Source organism: Heptranchias perlo, chromosome 23, assembly GCF_035084215.1.
Source record: "Heptranchias perlo isolate sHepPer1 chromosome 23, sHepPer1.hap1, whole genome shotgun sequence".
NCBI classification, from domain to species: domain Eukaryota; kingdom Metazoa; phylum Chordata; class Chondrichthyes; order Hexanchiformes; family Hexanchidae; genus Heptranchias; species Heptranchias perlo.
In genome coordinates, this window is record NC_090347.1 from 24,485,011 (window position 1) to 24,503,274 (window position 18,264).

General features: G+C 41.7%; 1 long non-coding RNA gene across 2 annotated transcripts in view; it reads left to right on the forward strand.

Annotated features, from left to right (window-relative positions):
- The first annotated feature begins 461 nt into the window (after nucleotides 1–461).
- The window catches only part of LOC137341395 (uncharacterized), a 118,541-nt gene continuing 100,738 nt past the window's right edge, over nucleotides 462–18,264 (forward strand). For both annotated transcript variants that reach the window (XR_010967024.1, XR_010967025.1), the window contains exons 1-2: nucleotides 462–696; nucleotides 14,294–14,339. This is a non-coding gene — a long non-coding RNA (uncharacterized lncRNA). The remainder of the gene's footprint in view (nucleotides 697–14,293; nucleotides 14,340–18,264) is intronic.

The following is an 18,264-nucleotide window of genomic DNA, read 5'->3' on the forward strand; positions in this document are numbered from 1 at the left end:
AATGAGATTGTCTATCACCCGTACCAATGGCAGGTAGAGGAAGAATTCACACACAATGAAAATTGCTGCATCTTTTATGAGTAATCTGTTAATTGGGTTATTCTACTGGGATATATGCCATTATTTTCTAAATGTTACAGGTACTATAATATGATGTATATCATGACACCACACAATTATATTCTACAACCACAATTTTATGTTGCTCATAAATTCAATTTCAAAAAGTTAATTATCAGTTAGGACATGTTACTATTAGTACAATGCTATAATTTGTGTTTCAATTAACATACATTCTACAGAAAAGTGAGGGAATCTTCAAACTCTGAATTTCAAACATTACTTTAGTTTTTCCTTGGGACTCAGATGCCCAGTAATTGGATCGCGCGTGAATCGGCGCGAAACCCGGCGTTACGCTCGCTGCGTGTGACTAATGAGTCCGGTGCCAAGATCACGGGAAATTGGTGTGCCGGCCTCATTCGTTTATCACCGGCCAGCGGACACAGCCCAAGGTGCAGCTCGCCGGTCTCAGGGTGGGTGGGGCACCACGAGCGGCCACTTCTGACTCCGGCGTGGGGGGGGTCAGAAGTAGAGTCCGGGAAGGAGGAGGCAATCTGGAGCGGTGGCTGACAACTGCCCACAAGTGTAATGTGGAGCCGGGAGGACCACTCCTGCTTCTCCTAACTCCACCATAAGGTAAGTTTTTAAAAAAAGATTAAAACGTACCTTTCCGAGGCAGTCTCCAGCTGGTTTGGCTGCCAAGCGCCTGATAAAACTGACTGACAACAGCGCGTGCTGTGGTCAGTCGCACACGAATTTTGCAAATCGGGGCCTAACGCCTGTTTCAGGCACGGGACCTGGAAGCCTTTACAGAGGAGCCTTTACCAGTATGGTGCTTGGGGCACTTCCAGTGCGAAATGAGTGGGCGCATGCTGCCCTCCATATTGGACTTATAAGCGCCCGTTGTAGGCCTGTAAAGTGGTTGGGGCACTTTGGAATTTGTAGGCCACTGTTTGTTTTAACAAGAGTGTACTGCTCTGCTTTCTTTTTGAGTTCATTGTTGTTTTTTGGTTCTGCCGCCATGGCTTTATGAATTACTGTACATATTTGGGTGGATGAGGTGCGCCCACTTGTGTGGTGTTTAAGTTATATGGGGAGCGTTGCTGACATGCTGGCCAACCTTTGGCAGAAATAGAGGACCAGGCTTTGGAAAATTTCTTTCAGCTCAGCTTCAGCGAATACATTAGTTTGTTGGCCTCTTGTGTGAGAATGCTGCAACTGAGCCAAACTGACACCTGAAGCAACAAAAAAGGGACCTGCAGGAATGAGGCCATTAAATAAGAGACAAGAGACTGAAACAGTCTAAATAAGAGTTTAGAGATTGGGTAGAATAAGCTTAACTGAAAATTTGTTTTTAAATGATTTATGTTATGTTCATGACTGTTCTTGAGAGTCATTCTGGTTACTGCAGTAGTAGTATCTGCTGTGATCCAAGTGCCAACATTTAAATACCATCTAGATAAAGTTACACAAGGAACATTTATACATATAATTATAAATACCATAAACCACTTGCTATGAGCAAAGCCAAACTGAAACTAGTGTAGTAAAGACAGTTAATGTTTTCTGCCTCTCATTCTGTTGAGATTGTTTTTTCACATACAATAGATCAGTAATTTGACAGAAAATGGCAGAAATAAACAGCAGGTTTGTCAGCATCTGAAAAAGATATGTTTTTGGGTGATTACCATAAAACACAGAAACAGTCAATTTAAAGAATTAAGAATTTTGGTGGCTGGAACTCTGCTTTCAATTTATCATAGTAAATATACAGGACCTGGGAGATCAGGCTTGAGTTTGTTCAACGTAGTGTGGATAATAGAGGGTCATACTGTGTGATAACAAACAGAATATAGATTGGTGAGACAATATACTGCCAACATACTGAATGATCTAACAACTAAACAGATGGGAAAGTGGAAAATTTAATTTAGTTTGTGTTGTATTTAATTATCTTTGCAACCTAATCGATTGTGGTACAATAATAAGTCTTGAAGTGTCACATGTCTGAGCAATGTCGCGTGGCAGATTTTCATTCAGATGCAGATCATTATGACCTTCCAATTTGATCACATTTACCTGAGCACAATAAATTTACATCTCATTGTATTTAAAGCACATCATCCGTTGGGCCACGTTAATTTAATTGCTAAAATCACAGTTCATCAGTGTCAAATTAATCCATTGAATCATTAAATTTCTAATTATATAACTGAACTTCATTTATTTCAAAACTGCCATTGAAATAGCACAGTGCCTAATCCTAACATTTTATTTTAAAAAAACACAAATTAAAGTTTCCAAAATATCTGGATTGAGAGCAGTCATTTAGATTAGAATAGTGTTTATTATTAAAGCAATATCACACTTAACAGAAATTGAAATTTTGTGTAGTTTGCCTGGGCTTGACTTGTGCAAGGATCTGCGATATCAACCAAGCGATGAAGCTGGCCCTTGTCTTCTTTGCTGTGTCACCAACTTTTTTTTATTCGTTCAGGGGATGTGGGCGTCGCTGGCAAGGCCAGCATTTATTGGCCATCCCTAATTGCCCTTGAGAAGGTGGTGGTGAGCCGGGGCCTTGAACCGCTGCAGTCCGTGTGGTGAAGGTGCTCCCACAATGCTGTTAAGTAGGGAGTTCCAGGATTTTGACGCAGCGACAATGAAGGAACGACTATATATTTCCAAGTCGAGATGGTGTATGACTTGGAGGGGAACGTGCAGGTGGTGTTGTTCCCATGTGCCTGCTGCCCTTGTCCTTCTAGCTGGTAGAGGTCGCAGGTTTGGGAGGTGCTGTCGAAGAAGCCTTGGCGAGTTGCTGCAGTGCATCCTGTGGATGGTACACACTACAGACACTGTGCGCCGGTGGTGAAGGGAGTGAATGTTTAGGGTGGTGGATAGGGTGCCAATCAAGTGGGCTGCTTTTTCCTGGATGGTGTCGAGCTTCCTGAGTGTTGTTGGAGCTGCACTCATCCAGGCAAGTGGAGAGTATTCCATCACACTCCTGACTTGTGCCTTGTAGATGGTGGAAAGGCTTTGGGGAGTCAGGAGGTGAGTCACCGGCTGCAGAATACCCAGCATCTGACCTGCTCTTGTAGCCACGGTATTTATATGGCTGGTCCAGTTAAGTTTTTGGTCACTGGTGACCCCCAGGATGTTGATCGTGGGGGATTCAGCGATGGTAATACCGTTGAATGTCAAGGGGAGGTAGTTAGACTCTCTCTTGTTGGAGCTGGTCATTGCCTGGCACTTGTCTGGCGTGAATGTTACTTGCCACTTAATCAGCCCAAGCCTGTATGTTGTCCTGGTCTTGCTGCATGTGGGCACGGACTGCTTCATTATCTGAGGGGTTGCGAATGGAACTGAACACTGTGCAATAATCAACGAACATCCCCATTTCTGACCTTATGATGGAGGGAAGGTCATTGATGAAGCAGCTGAAGATGGTTGGGCCTAGGACACTGCCCTGAGGAACTCCTGCAACAATGTCCTGGGGCTGAGATGATTGGCCTCCAACAACCACTACCATTTCCTTTTGTGCTCTGTATGACTCCAGCCACTGGAGAGTTTTCCCTCTGATTCCCATTGACTTCAATTTCACTAGGGCTCCTTGGTGCCACATTCGGTCAAATGCTGCCTTGATATCAAGGGCTGTGACTCTCACCTCACCTCTGGAATTCAGCTCTTTTGTCCATGTTTGGACCAAGGCTGTAATGAGGTCTGGAGCTGAGTGGTCCTGGCGGAACCCAAACTGAGCTTTGGTGAGCAGGTTATTGGTGAGTAAGTGCCGCTTGATAGCACTGTCAACGACATCTTCCGTCACTTTGCTGATGATTGAGATAGACTGATGGGGCTGTAATTGGCCGGATTGGATTTGTCCTGCTTTTTGTGGACAGGACATACCTGGGCAATTTTCCACATTGTCGGGTAGATGCCAGTGTTGCAGCTGTACTGGAACAGTTTAGCTAACGGCGTGGCTAGTTCTGGGGCACAAGTCTTCAGCACTACAGTTGGGATGTTGTCGGGGCCCATAGCCTTTGCTGTATCCAGTGCACTCAGCCGTTTCTTGATATCACGTGGAGTGAATCGAATTGGCTGAAGACTAGCTTCTGTGATGGTGGGGATATCGGGAGGAGGCCGAGATGGATTATCCACTTGGCACTTCTGGCTGAAGATCGTTGCAAACCATTCAGCCTTGTCTTTTGCACTCACGTGCTGGACTCCACCATCGTTGAGGATGGGGATGTTTACAGAGCCGCTTCCTCCTCCCGTTAGTTGTTTAATTGTCCACCACCATTCACGACCGGTTGTGGCAGGACTGCAGAGCTTTGATCTGATCCGTTGGTTGTGGAATCACTTAGCTCTGTCTATAGCATGTTGCTTCCACTGTTTAGCATGCATGTAGTCCTGAGTTGTAGCTTCACCAGGTTGGCACCTCATTTTTAGGTACGCCTGGTGCTGCTCCTGGCATGCTCTTCTACACTCCTCATTGAACCAGGGTTGATCCCCTGACTTGTTGGTAATGGTAGAGTGAGGAATATTCCAGGCCATGAGGTTACAGATTGTGCTGGAATACAATTCTGCTGCTGGTGATGGCCCACAGCGCCTCATGGATGCCCAATTTTGAGCTGCTAGATCTGTTCTGAATCTATCCCATTTAGCACGGTGGTAGTGCCACCCAACACGTTGGATGGTGCCCTCAGAGCGAAGACGGGACTTCGTCTTCACAAGGACTGTGCAGTGGTCACTCCTATCAATGCTGTCATGGACAGATGCATCTGCGACAGGTAGATTGGTGAGAATGAGGTCAAGTAGGTTTTTCCCTCGTGTTGGTTCGCTCACCACCTGCCGCAGGCCCAGTCTGGCAGCTCTGTCCTTCAGAGCTCGGTCAGTAGTGGTGCTACCGAGCCACTCTTGGTGATGGACATTTAAGTCCCCCACCCAGAGCACATCTGTGTCCTTGCTACCCTCTGCTTCCTCCAAGTGATGTTCAACATGGAGGAGGACTGATTCATCAGCTGAGGGAGGGTGGTAGGTGGTAATCAGCAGGAGGTTTCCTTGCCCATGTTTGACCTGATGCCATGAGATTTCATGGGGTCTGGAGTCAATGTTGAGGACTCCCAGGGCCACTCCCTCCTGACTGTGTATTACTGTACTGCCACCTCCGGTGGCTATGTCCTGCCGGTGGGACAGGACATACCCAGGAATGGTGATGGATGAGTCTGGCACGTTGGCTGAAAGGTATGATTCTGTGAGTATGGCTGTGTCAGGCTGTTGCTTGACTAGTCTGTGGGACAGCTCTCCCAATTTTGGCAAAAGTCCCCAGATGTTGGTGAGGAGGACTTTGCAGGGTCAACTGGGCTTGGTTTGCCTTTGTCATGTCCGGTGCCCAGTGGTCCGATGCCGGGTAGTCCGTCTGGTTTTATTCTTTGTATGACTTTTTTTAGCGAGATTGTACAACTGAGTACAATCTCAGAGAGCAATTAAGAATCAATCACATTGCTGTGGGTCTGGAGTCACATATAGGCCAGACCGGGTAAGGACGGCAGGTTTCCTTCCCTAAAGGACATTGGTAAACCAGATGGGTTTTTACGACAGTTTCATGGCCACCATTACTGATACTAGTTTTTTAATTCTAGATTCTATTTAATTAATTGAATTTAAATTCCCCAGCTGCCATGGTGGGGTTTGAACTCATGACTCTGGATCATTAGTCCAGTAACATAGCCACTATGCTACTGTACCTGGTATGTAAATATGTCCTTAAGCATGTTGAAGGAAATCTTAATCCAAAGTAGGTCGAAAAGTCACAAGCACGTTTTGTACCAGGAATTGGAAAAACATCCAGCATCTAATATGGAACTTTGAAAAACACTACAAATGTTGAATATCCAAAATAAAAACAGAAAATGGTAGAAATACACTGCAGGTCTGTCACCATTTGAAGAGAGAAAAGATAAATTAAAGCTTCTGGTACAGGCTCTTCAACGTGTATCTACCCAAAGTGTTAACCTATTATTTTTCTTTTCAGTAGCTAATGGGCTCGATGTTAGCAGGGCTGCGGGTTCGCGGCGGGGGGGCTATTGGATGCGTGGGTAACCCGCCCGGCGAAATCCGTCTGCCCCCCGCGCGATCGCAGCCTAATTGGATCCACTTACCTGGTCTTCCGGGTTCCCCACTGCTGATCTGCGTGTCGGGCGGACTGCGCATGCGCATTAAGGTCTGTCAGCTGGAGGAGCTCTATTTAAAGGGGCAGTCCTCCACTGACTGATGCTGCAAGAAATAGAAAAAATTACAGCATGGAGCAGCCCAGGGGGAAGGCTGCTCCCAGTTTCATGATGCCTCACTCCAGGTATCATTAGATGGGGTGAGGAGGAGAGGGAGGACAGAGATCTTCCCCCTGTCGGGCGGGAGGAAGCGGCCTGCCTTTGCCACCAGGAAGGCCTGGCTCGAGGTGGCAGAGGAGGGCACCTGCACCACCAACATATCGCCCACCTGCATACAGTGCAGGAGGCGCTCCAATGACCTAAGTAGGTCAGCCAAAGTGAGTACACTTACTCATTCCCCTACGCTCCATCTGCCACATCACCGCCCCCACCCCACATCTCCTTTTTCATTGCCAACACTACTCTGTCACATCACCCCTCACACCCACTCAAACCTCATCCTCATCTTACCTGCACTTACTCACCTCGCCAGTACTCAACCCGCCACTACCACTCAACCCAATTCCTCATACAATCTCATGGCTCTATCTCATACTCACCCTCTCATGCATCTCTTTCACGGTCAGCCTCACTCAACCTGCCACTACCTGTGCTGCAGCCACAGGGCATGCATCACATATGTGCAGTAGGCAGCGTAAGGCAAACGTGTCGTGAACATGAAGGGGATGCACAAGGGTGTTTGAGGGTTTGTCATGGTTTTTACTTATATTAAATTTCTGACCAACTCACATTACATATTATATTGGCACCATTACTGTCACGTCTTTTCGAATCTTTTCTGGTTTGTGCAATAATGTCCTTTCCAGAGGATCACCATGAAGACCCACAACTGATGACACCCATTGTGTTACTGCAGAGTGGTGTAGGTGTATTTGCAGGGCTCTTTTGTGGCGATGTCCCCGGTGGCACCCTGGAAGGATGCGGAGGAGAAGTTGTTGAGGACAGTGGTGACCTCCTGCAATGAGTGAGGGTCTCTTTTTTTTTTTTCCCCCCCCCCAACCCGTCAACTGGACCTTTGCAGCTGCCACAAGCTGACAGCTGCAACACGTCCATTTCTACTGGGAGTGTTTCCCCCAGTGTAGGAAACAGTCCCAGTTGTCTATAAAATCCCACCCCTCCTCACATATTCACTTAATCAGGTCAGTTAATGACCTGAAATACCTCAGTAAATACTTTTAAGTGGCATCCCGCTGGCTTTAATTGCCTGCGGGATTCCCACATGCGGGGGCTGCGCGCGCGCGTCGGCGTGTCTTTGGGGAACCCGGAAGTGGGCGGGCTGGAGCCGGGCTCCGGACCCGCTCCAGGATTCCCCGATTTTCGGGGGGCCCCCCCCTGCCAGGAACGCACCCGATAGCGGGTACTAAAATGATGCCCCATGGCCCTGCTCAGTATTTCCAGAATTCTTTTGTCTTTATTTCACAGCATCCAATATTGTAGTTCTCTGAACTGTTTAGCTGGCATAAAAATGACTTACCTGCCCATATATAATTATAATCGATAACTTACTCAGAGCAGTGTCATTTTATCAGGTGTGGTACCATCAGGAACTACTTTCAGCAGTACTGTTGGTTTGTTTGGCTACTTTCCAATATACTTTTTGAACAAGAGAACAGAAACCAATTGGAAAGCAGGCAGTAACAGAATCCATTTTGAAGATGGTGTCTTTTTTAAAATGTTTTTAAGCAGAAAAATAGAGTAGTGGGGACCCACTACTCAGTCGTACTGCTCCACCTTTCAGGGACCACTCTGGTTCAAAGACCATAGCAACGTGTTCACAATGAAAAGTAAAAGTAAACCACTTACCTCATAATTTCCTGCAAAAATGAGCCTATACCTGACTCAGCACACTATGTACAAGCCTGAAAAATCACTCTTCTCACATATGTAAGCTGCAGAAAATTCATTTTAAATCATTCAAGACATTAGAACAACAGGGTGGGCATAAATTTAGAATAACTAGAAGCATAAGGAATTAGGAGTATTTTCACAGGATTATTATAAAATGAAATGTATTACCAAGAGTGGCTATTGAAATCGAGTCAATCACGGGATTTAAAAGGGAATTAGATAGGCACTTGAAGAAAATATTAAAGGGCATGATGGGAAAAGAGCAGGGAAATAGGATTAGAACAAATAGCTCCGATTTTGGAGCTAGCACTGGCACATGCATAATGGGATGACTTTTATTTGTCCTCATCAAAATGAGGGATGTTATTGCTGGCAATGGAACCCTTCCTATTTCAGGCACCTTAATGTTAGCAGCAAAACTCCCCAGGTCTGGTATAGTGTTGCAGAGCAATGCTGCCTCTACTCTGTCTCAACAACGAGGTAGATTTTCAACCCGAACGTAAAGCAGGCGGAATGGATTGCCCGCCCATTATAGAACCTGCCTAATTTTCATTCTTGTGGAAATCAATAGAAATGAAAATCGAACAGGTTCGATAACTGGTGGCTGATCCGCAATGTTGGTTTTACACCTGGGCAGCAAGTTGAAAATCTACTTTAACGTGTCTCAGCCCCCAGCTATAGAAGACCACCTGCTGCTCCAGTGTGACAATTTCTATTTTCCTCACCAGCTATCCTGTAGTCCCCTGAGTACGCTTGCCAATGATTGCCACATTAGGAATAATTTTGTGCTGTAGATCCACGTGCAAAAGAAACCGGTTTGAGACTGTCCAAACTCATACAGTCAGCAGACAGAAGAGATTTTCATCTTATCTGTTTGAGCTTGATTTGACCCCAGACCCTAGAGGTGAAAGACCAGTGTCCAACTCAATTTCCTTCTATGTTGGCATTTCTGATTAGTTGACGCACAGCAAATCCAGCCTTCAGTCTATCCTGCAACCAAATGGTGTCAGCACTCCAATGACAACTGTCAAACTACTGACCCTAGTTCTAGTTTAGGCTTGGGATCTATTCACATCACCAGAGCTCAACTTGTACAAAAGCAGACCTTCCCTATAATGCCCTTAGCAGTCAGTTCACTTGGCTTAAGTGCTGTATTTATCCATGATTGAATGGTTGTGTAACAATTAAGCCCTTAACATGTTCAAAAACAAAATCTAAACAATCACTTAAGTTTGTCTAACATTCTTACTGTTGATGCAATATATTTATGTGCTGTGAATCAAACTGGACGCGTCGTACAGTTGGCTCAACTCATGTCACACATTGCCATTTTAATTTACAATAAGATTATCTGTTTCCATTTTCACAACTATAAATAAAAACGTTAGAATCTGATGAGTCAAACCTTTCAGGTGATTTTAGAAGCACATTGTCAGGACTTTTTCCCTCCAATTTTCTCTCTTGAACACATTGACTCATGCTTGGGTACAGATCAATAGAAGTCAGACACACTCTGGTACTTTTTTCAAGTTTTCAATTTTTCATGTTTGAGCCCATGTCCTACTCATCGTCAAGACTCTTTACTGCCACCTCTGCAATACTTACTGCTTCCATCCCCACCTCCAACGCTGACACCTTAAACATGCCATTGTCACCTACAGATTCAAGTACTCTAATGCTCCGATCCATTTTAACTGCTCCCCCACTTGGTTTCTGCCAAGTGGGCTAAAATCCCCCCCCCCTCTGTTTCTTCTGCCAACCTTATGCTAGAACTTTGTTCTCCTCCTTCATTGACACTAGCACTCTGTTTCCACCACCCCACTCATTCTGTGCTGGTACTATGTCCCATTCTATGCTGCCACTCTGTTTCCCTCCAGTGTACGCTGGCAGTATATCCACCCCTCCTAGTACTGTTTCTTTCCTCCCCCCAACCACAGTCAATGCTGGCACTATGTTTTCTACCCGGTACCGCACTACAATGTATATCTATTTTTAATTTCTGTTGACAAGTGTATGCTAACCCTAAAAATGTCTTGTCTCCTGCAGTGCTGCTCCCAAGTTTTCCCTGAGTCCTATTGATGATGCCTTCAAAGCTGAAGAGATTGAACACTGAAGTGATCGATCTTGCAAAAATCTCCACCTGCAGTATGCAATCATGCGTAAACACTTCCATCTCAGTAATAGGACTTGGGTAGGAGCTGTGGTGGGCGGGACTTGATGTGCACTGATTTGCCGAGCACACACAGCTGTTTTTAGATCCTATGAAGTAAGTGTCCATTTGTCAATAGAAATTCAACGTGGTTATACATTGTATACCTGCATATACATCCACTACATCCATAACTCTATCCAATAACATGAAATGTCTTTTGAAAAAGGGGTGACTAAAACAGGACACAGGATAATACTCCAGATCTAGCCATATGAAGGCAACATTCACTTTCAATTTAAACGTCATACCCTTTGCTATACATCCCAACATTTTGCTTGTTTTCTTTACTACCTCAAAACACTAGGCTCTAGTGCTAGTGACCTGTTAACTAATATTCCAAGATCTGTCAACTACTCTAATAACCCTAGGTTGTTCCCATTCAGTCGACATTCCACAGTGCTTTTTGCCAAATCTCATCACTTTACCTTAGCATGCATTACACTAGATGATAACACAGAGCCATCCAAATCCCTTGGCACTGGGTTCAAGGGTCTGTATTTATTATGAAGTTTCATTAAAGCTTAGAATGGCAGCACTGCACCACCACTACTCCACCTTGAGCTGCCTGGAGGCTACTGAACTGTCAAAAAAAAAGCTTTTTAAATTCAAGGACAGAAAATCCATAGTGAAGCAGCTTGCAAGTACTGCCAATGCAATAAACCTATCAACTGTTTCTAATAGTATTTGCTTAATACAAATATGCACATTGTTCAATGTATTTTGTTCCATGTTTTATGAGCACTACTTGTATGATTCTTACATTGTATTCTTGAGTCAATTTTATAAATGCCTGGTATAATGGCTTTTGACTTGGTAGGTGTACTGAATGAAAAGAGATCCTGTACAATTGGGATTTTTAATTTTCAATGTGTTTTGTGTGTACTGCAGAACGTTTTATAACTAGAGAATACAGGTTGCACCAACATCTACATTTACTTAGTTGTATGATCATTGCCATTTATAAAATTAAAGCTCATCTCTCAGTAACCAACAGCTCACAATATGAGCATGACACTAATTAATCCATCTGTACCCAAGGGATTACATATCACCGCATAAGCTTTTGGGTATTAAGTATGATTCATTCCCCTTTAACAGTTCTTATACATACATTTACTAACATCCTCCTGAGATATGTTGCTTTAATTTTGCTGAAGTTGATAAAAAGAGCATATAGTGGAAGGTTTGATAACTCTCATGATGCTCTGATGAGTCAGTGGAGCTCTTCTTTCTCTATCTGGGTCATCATTATAAGTGAAACGATCTCTTAATGAGTCTCCAATGATTTCAAATGCAAAAGTTCTAAATTTATGTCATTCACACAATTTTCATGCTAGTTCGTTAGATCCTCTCTGTGCAGATAGTTGTTTTTTAGTAATATATTTTGTATTTGTGAAGTATTTTCTCTTTGATCCACTAAGTTTCATGTTTGAAGAGTAGTTATTACATCTAAAAATCGCACTGTATTAAGAATGAGAGGTGTTGACATTGATATTAATAACCAGCCAGAAAACATAAAATTAACCAGCCAGAACCAATTACTATTTATTAAACTGTTAGAAATTATACCCTTTATTCCCCTGTTAGCCTATTTGATAAAGGCACCAAATGGCACAACACTGAGCCATACAGATGTTAAGATTCTGCTTAGAATCCTAGTCTGTGCTGAGTTAATTGATCACAGCTAAGGTAATCGTAGGAGCACTACCATTGGTGTCAGTGCCCATAAGCTAAGGAAGGGAAAATTAACCTTAGTTCCTGCTCCTGATTACTATCTAGTGACCTCTCCTGGAAAGTACACATTTGTGAAAATCAAATGAGAACAGAATAACTGGTCTGCTGCCAGCACCCATGAAACTATATCCCAGCAAGGGTCTGCGCCTTTAGGAGAGGAGGGAAAGAAAAGGGATAAAAAAGAAATTGTATCACGAGGGATTATTTTTAAAGACTGTGAAACTGCCTCACATTAACTTTATTTAAACACTGTTCTATATCGCCGTTCTATATCCTTAACATGTTATTTTGCATATGTCTTGAGAAAGGTTTTGAATGGTTCTCTATTATGCTTACTGTAGATTATTGTTAAAGATTATATTAAAAATAGTAGGTAATTGATATGACTTTTAGGTTTTCCCTATTTTATTGATACTGCTATGGTTAGGGTGCTCCTCTGATCTTTTTTCTCTTGTTCTTTCTAAGCTTCAGATGCCCCATCCTACATGCTCTTCCACCTTCCTACCTGGTCAGTGTTCAAAACAAAATATATCACACAGTCTTCTATTCTAACTCATCCTTTCTCAGAACCTCAGAACTCCTTACCTTCCTCCGTGTTTTCTTCCTTCTACAAATATCAGGCTTTTAAAATTCAAGCTTCGCATCAGCTAATCGCTACTTCCTAATTTATCTCCTCTCTTTTAATCTTTTCAATCTTAGTGGTATCCTGCACTAAGGGCCTTCATCCTTGACTGTGATATCTCAATTTAAAAAAAATTGTGCCGAATAATTTTCTGTCTGCGATTACATTCAGGCGATTTGATTTTTTTTTAACCCTTAAAGAAATGTTTGGTAAATGTCAATTATTTACAATATAGATTTTAGGTGTATTTTGATCACATCATGTCATTTAAATTACCAACATGTATTTCTATAAGGCTGCTAAGGTGTCCAAATATTGAACTAAAAAAAATGTCACTATTGTAGTAACTGGTGTCAAGCAAACAACAAAATACAGTCCTTTCTTGCTTTGCGTACTCCCTATTTACATATTGACATCTAGCCTTATACAGAAGGTTCCCACTTTTCAAACCATGAATACTCCATATCCTATGGAATGATACTATTAAAATGATTTTTGTACTATTTGGCCATTTCTGTTAATAAAGTGCAATGCTAGTACTATACATAAACAGCTCCTGTAAATTTCTAGAGTATCTCCAAGTTCATAGTGTCACCAATGAACTTTTCTCAAAACTCACCAATTTTTCAAAAGATTTAAGAATGTACGCAAGACATTGAGAGGAGAGAGACTTTCTAACAACTGTTAGAAAAAGCCATCAAAAATAATTTGCTATTGTATTTCTTGGTATATTTTCCGGTGTGTGGCATTAAAGAATATTTCTCTAACTAAACTGCAATTATTAGTCAGTGCTTAGTCAGTGCAGTATACCCCTTTGAACTCAGTAAAATAAGTCTTTCACTTACCACAAACTTTAACCAGCCAACAAACCCTAAGAAGGAATAAAGAACATCTGAGGTTCAGATGAAGATATGGACAGGAGGGAGGCGTAAGGACATGGGGCAGCAGAGGAAAAAAAAACAAAATAGAGAGAGGTTGAAGATGGAGGGATGATCACCTTGATATCCTAAGCAGGTGAGGTGCTTCTGTTTGCAGCTCATGAAAAATAGACTGAGATGTTCCATTTTACTTTAAAGAGTGCTGTCAGTATTCTATCAAAATTTGAAAACAAAAAACTATGATCAGCATTACCATCATGATGTATTTTTTTAATTTCTGTAATTTTTTTTGAATAGTCAGTGATTATCTTATTAGTTTGGAGGAGATACATAGCTTGAATTAACAGGCACAATTGAAGTGACAAAATTGCTGAAGTATCCAGAGTTAATAACATTGTTAATTTGGCTGTTTTGCGGTGCTATGTTCAGCATCTCCTACAAACCAGTGCTTAAGATAATATAAGCTAACAGTTTAAATTGAAATATGAAAAAAGAAAGTAGAAAAAAAATCAACTTGCTATTTGCTCGCCAGATTTTTAAAGAGAGCCTGATGGTGAAACTCCTTCCCCAGATCAAAATAAGTGATATTTGGACTTAAGGCTGGGTGTGTTATTTTTCCCACATATGTTGTAGTGAAAACAAATTCAGACTGATCCTCATTGTGCCCTGATAGCTGTGTAATTTAAAATTCAATTACTATAATTTTTATTTCCAGAAACTGTCTAATGCCAGCAGCAGAACAGAAGGCAGCTCTTATTAAGGTAAGTTGCTATCTCATTATGTCCATGTTTCACTTGTTAAAATTTAATTTAAAGGCTACAAAATGGTTTGCAAAACTTGCTGCTTGTCTGTTACATCAGATTACGGTTAGGTTTCACAGTCAGATTTTATGACACTTAAAAAAGAAACATATTCTGAAGACTGACTTCAGCACTCCCAGTATTTTTTAATATAAATTGGTATTTAGAATGACTTCAAATTTAGGCAACTGCTTTACTCTGAATTCTCTTTTTATTAAAAAAAAAGTATTTTTGCGTCAGTTAATGTCAATGTTTAACATACCTGTTTAAACTACAGTATGTAAAAGTATGATCTAATTTTACTACCGCTTATGAATTCAATGTGTACTGCATTTTGAGGGCAAATCCTTCTTATGGATGTTAATTTTTGTAATGATGACTCAATTGTGCTTTTACAGATAAAACCCCGGTACCATTTAAAAATGATCAGTTCTCATTTCACTTTTACAACATATGTAATTAATAATTTTTTTTTCAGCTAAATTCTTATGTACTTTTAGCTATGGCTATTATTTCATTATTACTTAAATATTAGGAAGGAATAAATCTCCACATCTGGAATTGAATTAATATAGTACTCTGGTAGATATAGATGAGCTGAAGTTGAAATCGTTTATATATAAATAGTATTCAGAATTTATCTTGGGTCTTTGGTATTTATATCTGGAAATAAAATAAATCATGGCCAATGGCTTTTGGAAATAGTCCTCTTGGCAAAGCTTGGAATATTTCTTCAATGAGACAATCACACTGCCTTACCTGTTTCACTCTCTGCAATATATGGTGAGGGAAGAATTACTTTACACAGCTCTGATCAGCCTCTTTGAAATATTCATCATTACACAAAACTTGAATTATGGCACTTCTGAATTCATGATTTTTTTTAGTGTGATCTTATACACTATTGCAACATCATTACCTATGATGGAGACTGCTGTCTCATCTACAAAGAAAGCCTCTGGCAAACTTTCAGATCAATATAAATAAAAGGCTTTTTCACATTTCAGATTATTAAGATTTTACAAATGACCAATCTGTTAATATTTTAGTCCAATTGGCTTTTGTTCGACGATCGAAAGCAGTTGACGAGAAATCAAAGTAAACTCAAGGAACAATCTATAATGACACCATTAGATTACAAATAGGATACAATTGTCCAGTTATAATATTATTTGCATAGCAAAATGAAATATCCAAATATAACATAAGCCCCTGGCAACAAATAATTAGATTTTCCATCATTTGAATAGCAAGCAGACGTTGGAGACAATATAGACTGACATTAGTTGACTTGTTTGAAAATGTGCTTGAATGATATTACGCCAAAATAATTGCTGAATCATACAACCTGAACACCTTAAAGATTTTGGAATTTATCTTTGGAATTAAGTGATGCATTTAGAATTCTTCATTTTTATTGTCCCTCACACACCGTGATTGTTGAAAAACCCAAAGTTTTGTGAGACACATGCCCCTTTAAGAGAATGTTGATTGTCTGCTCACATAGCTCCCTCTGGTTGCTCCAAACTGTGCCTCCCTTCTTTCTCCCATCCTCCGCATCAGTTGCTCTAGTTTTACTGCCAATTGCATGCTGCACTCTATCCATTTCAACAAAAGGACACATGTAAGTTCATATTTTACTCCTAATGGTTTTTACTTAGAGCTAAAAATGTCAAATCTTAGCTTTAATACTTGTGTAAGATGGTGGAAGACTTTTGCTGTCAAGATGGTCAACTGTATTTATAGATGTACCAAGTGGATCCCTATCAGGGAGAAAAATCTCCCAGGTGGAATCCAATAATTCAGTGCATAGGTCTCATGTGCTAGAGCTATTGGTAATCTGCATACTTCTCAGATAAAAGCGTTCCAGAAATGCACAATGGGTAAACTCGTTACCAAAAGAACGTTTTCAGTGTAGCCAGAAACAGCTGGCACCTTTCAGTGATGGAACCATAATCACAACAAAGTTCTGCTTATGGCCTTTTAGCAGGTTGTCTGCAGCTACTTATGTTGTCTAGTCTTCAAAGTAATTGACACACTGGAAAGTGAATGCACTGAGTGACTTTGAAGAACAGAGATTCGATAAATGTATGCCTTTCTCTGGCATAAACCGTATTTGAATTTGCACGGGGTGATTTTTGGCCTCAGTCCAGTGTCCCACGTGAGGTCAGGCAGTGCAGTGTTTCCATGCATCCTGTGCTGAACGCATCTGTTCTTCTGGGAACAGCGGACTTGTATAGAATGGGTGAACAGCAGGTGTAATTGTTCTTTTTTAATTTGTTCTAGGGATATGGGCAGCATTGTCAGAGCAGTATGTATTGCCCATCTCTAGGTGCTTTGAGGACATTAAGAGCCAACCATTTAGTGTGGGACTGCAATTGCACATAGGCCACACAGAGTAGGGGTGACAAGTTTCCTTCTCTGAAGGACATTAGTGAACCAGTTGAGTTTCTATGACAATCTGGCAACGTTTGTGAAAATTTTCTGTTAGGGTATGAAAAATGCATGATGCACGTCTTAAAGGTTTGCAGCAGTTAAAAAGGCAGAGCTGCGGAGGATATCCTTGTCTCTGAGGATCCAGTCTTGCACTTTCTTGTTGGAGACAAATAACGGGAGCATGGGAAATTGCCTTAAAACAGAGGCATCATGAATGCTGCCAGGACATGGGCATCCACATGCATTATCTTGTACAGTCGGTCACAGATGATCTTTATTTTGATCAAATGGTATCTTTACAGTTCAAGTATGGCCTACTATTGTGTGAAGGAACCATCTATTACATCCTGGACCTTGGGGAATCCTGTAATTTGGAAAAACCTACAACTCTGTCTTGTTGCCTCTTGTTCATGGGGAAGTGATATAATTGCTTGCTTTTCCAAATAATGCCTCAGTCACCTGCTTTATATGTCTGGCGACTGCAGACAACCAGATGTTGCTGAATTGCCCAGCGCCAGCCTGGAAAAAAACAGAGACAAAAATGTTCAGGGCTGAAGTGACCCTCACAGCAATCGGCAAGTTCATGAAGCCCTGGAGTTTGGCTGGAGGTCATCTTGAAGCAAGCACCAAACTCAGTCACCATCTCCCTGGTGAATCTTCGCCTTTCTATTCGTTTCTTTTCTTGGTTAAGTCCAGATAATTCTGCCTTGGTCGATAAATGCAGTTGACATAACAATGGCGTGTAGGAGCCCTCATCCTGTAGTGCAGTCTGACTTCCCTGATATCCATGCATTCTTCCTCTTTTTCCTGTTCTTCAAGTAGGACAAATAAAGCAGGATTCCCACAAGGCAAGCCTTTCGCCCAAGTGGTATTGAGGAATTTCAGAACTCCAGCAGAAAACCCTTTTGCCCACAGATTTACCCACGGTATGGCAACCTAAAAGAAATCACAAAAAGTTAGAAAAACCAACCTGAAATCATCTGCATTTTGCTGATGGATCCTTTAAAATTCCTGACATTTAAAAAGCTAGGAAACCTGAATGCTTGATTTATATGGGCGAAATGAAGAACTGGAGTACATCCAATATACAGAATGGAAAAGGCTTCCACATCTTAATGACATGACTCTAGCATGATTTCACATTATAATGGAGCTCCCACCTATTTTGGTGACCCAGAAGTCTGTACCAGGTGTAAATAGGATCAAGACCTACATAATCGGATTCTACCCTTTTTTTAGGCTAATAATGCCCCATCTGTGGCAGTTTACAGGTCCTCTGGAATTGCTGGTGTGGCTGAAGTTGAAACACCATTGCTGCTGATGCAAGATCAAACTCTGCCTCCACTCCAGCATAGGGCTGGAAATGCAATAGCTCCAGCACTCAAAATGGCTATGTTATTAAGCCAAGCTGATAACTATACCCATAGAATAGTCTGGTTCTCTGTTTCAG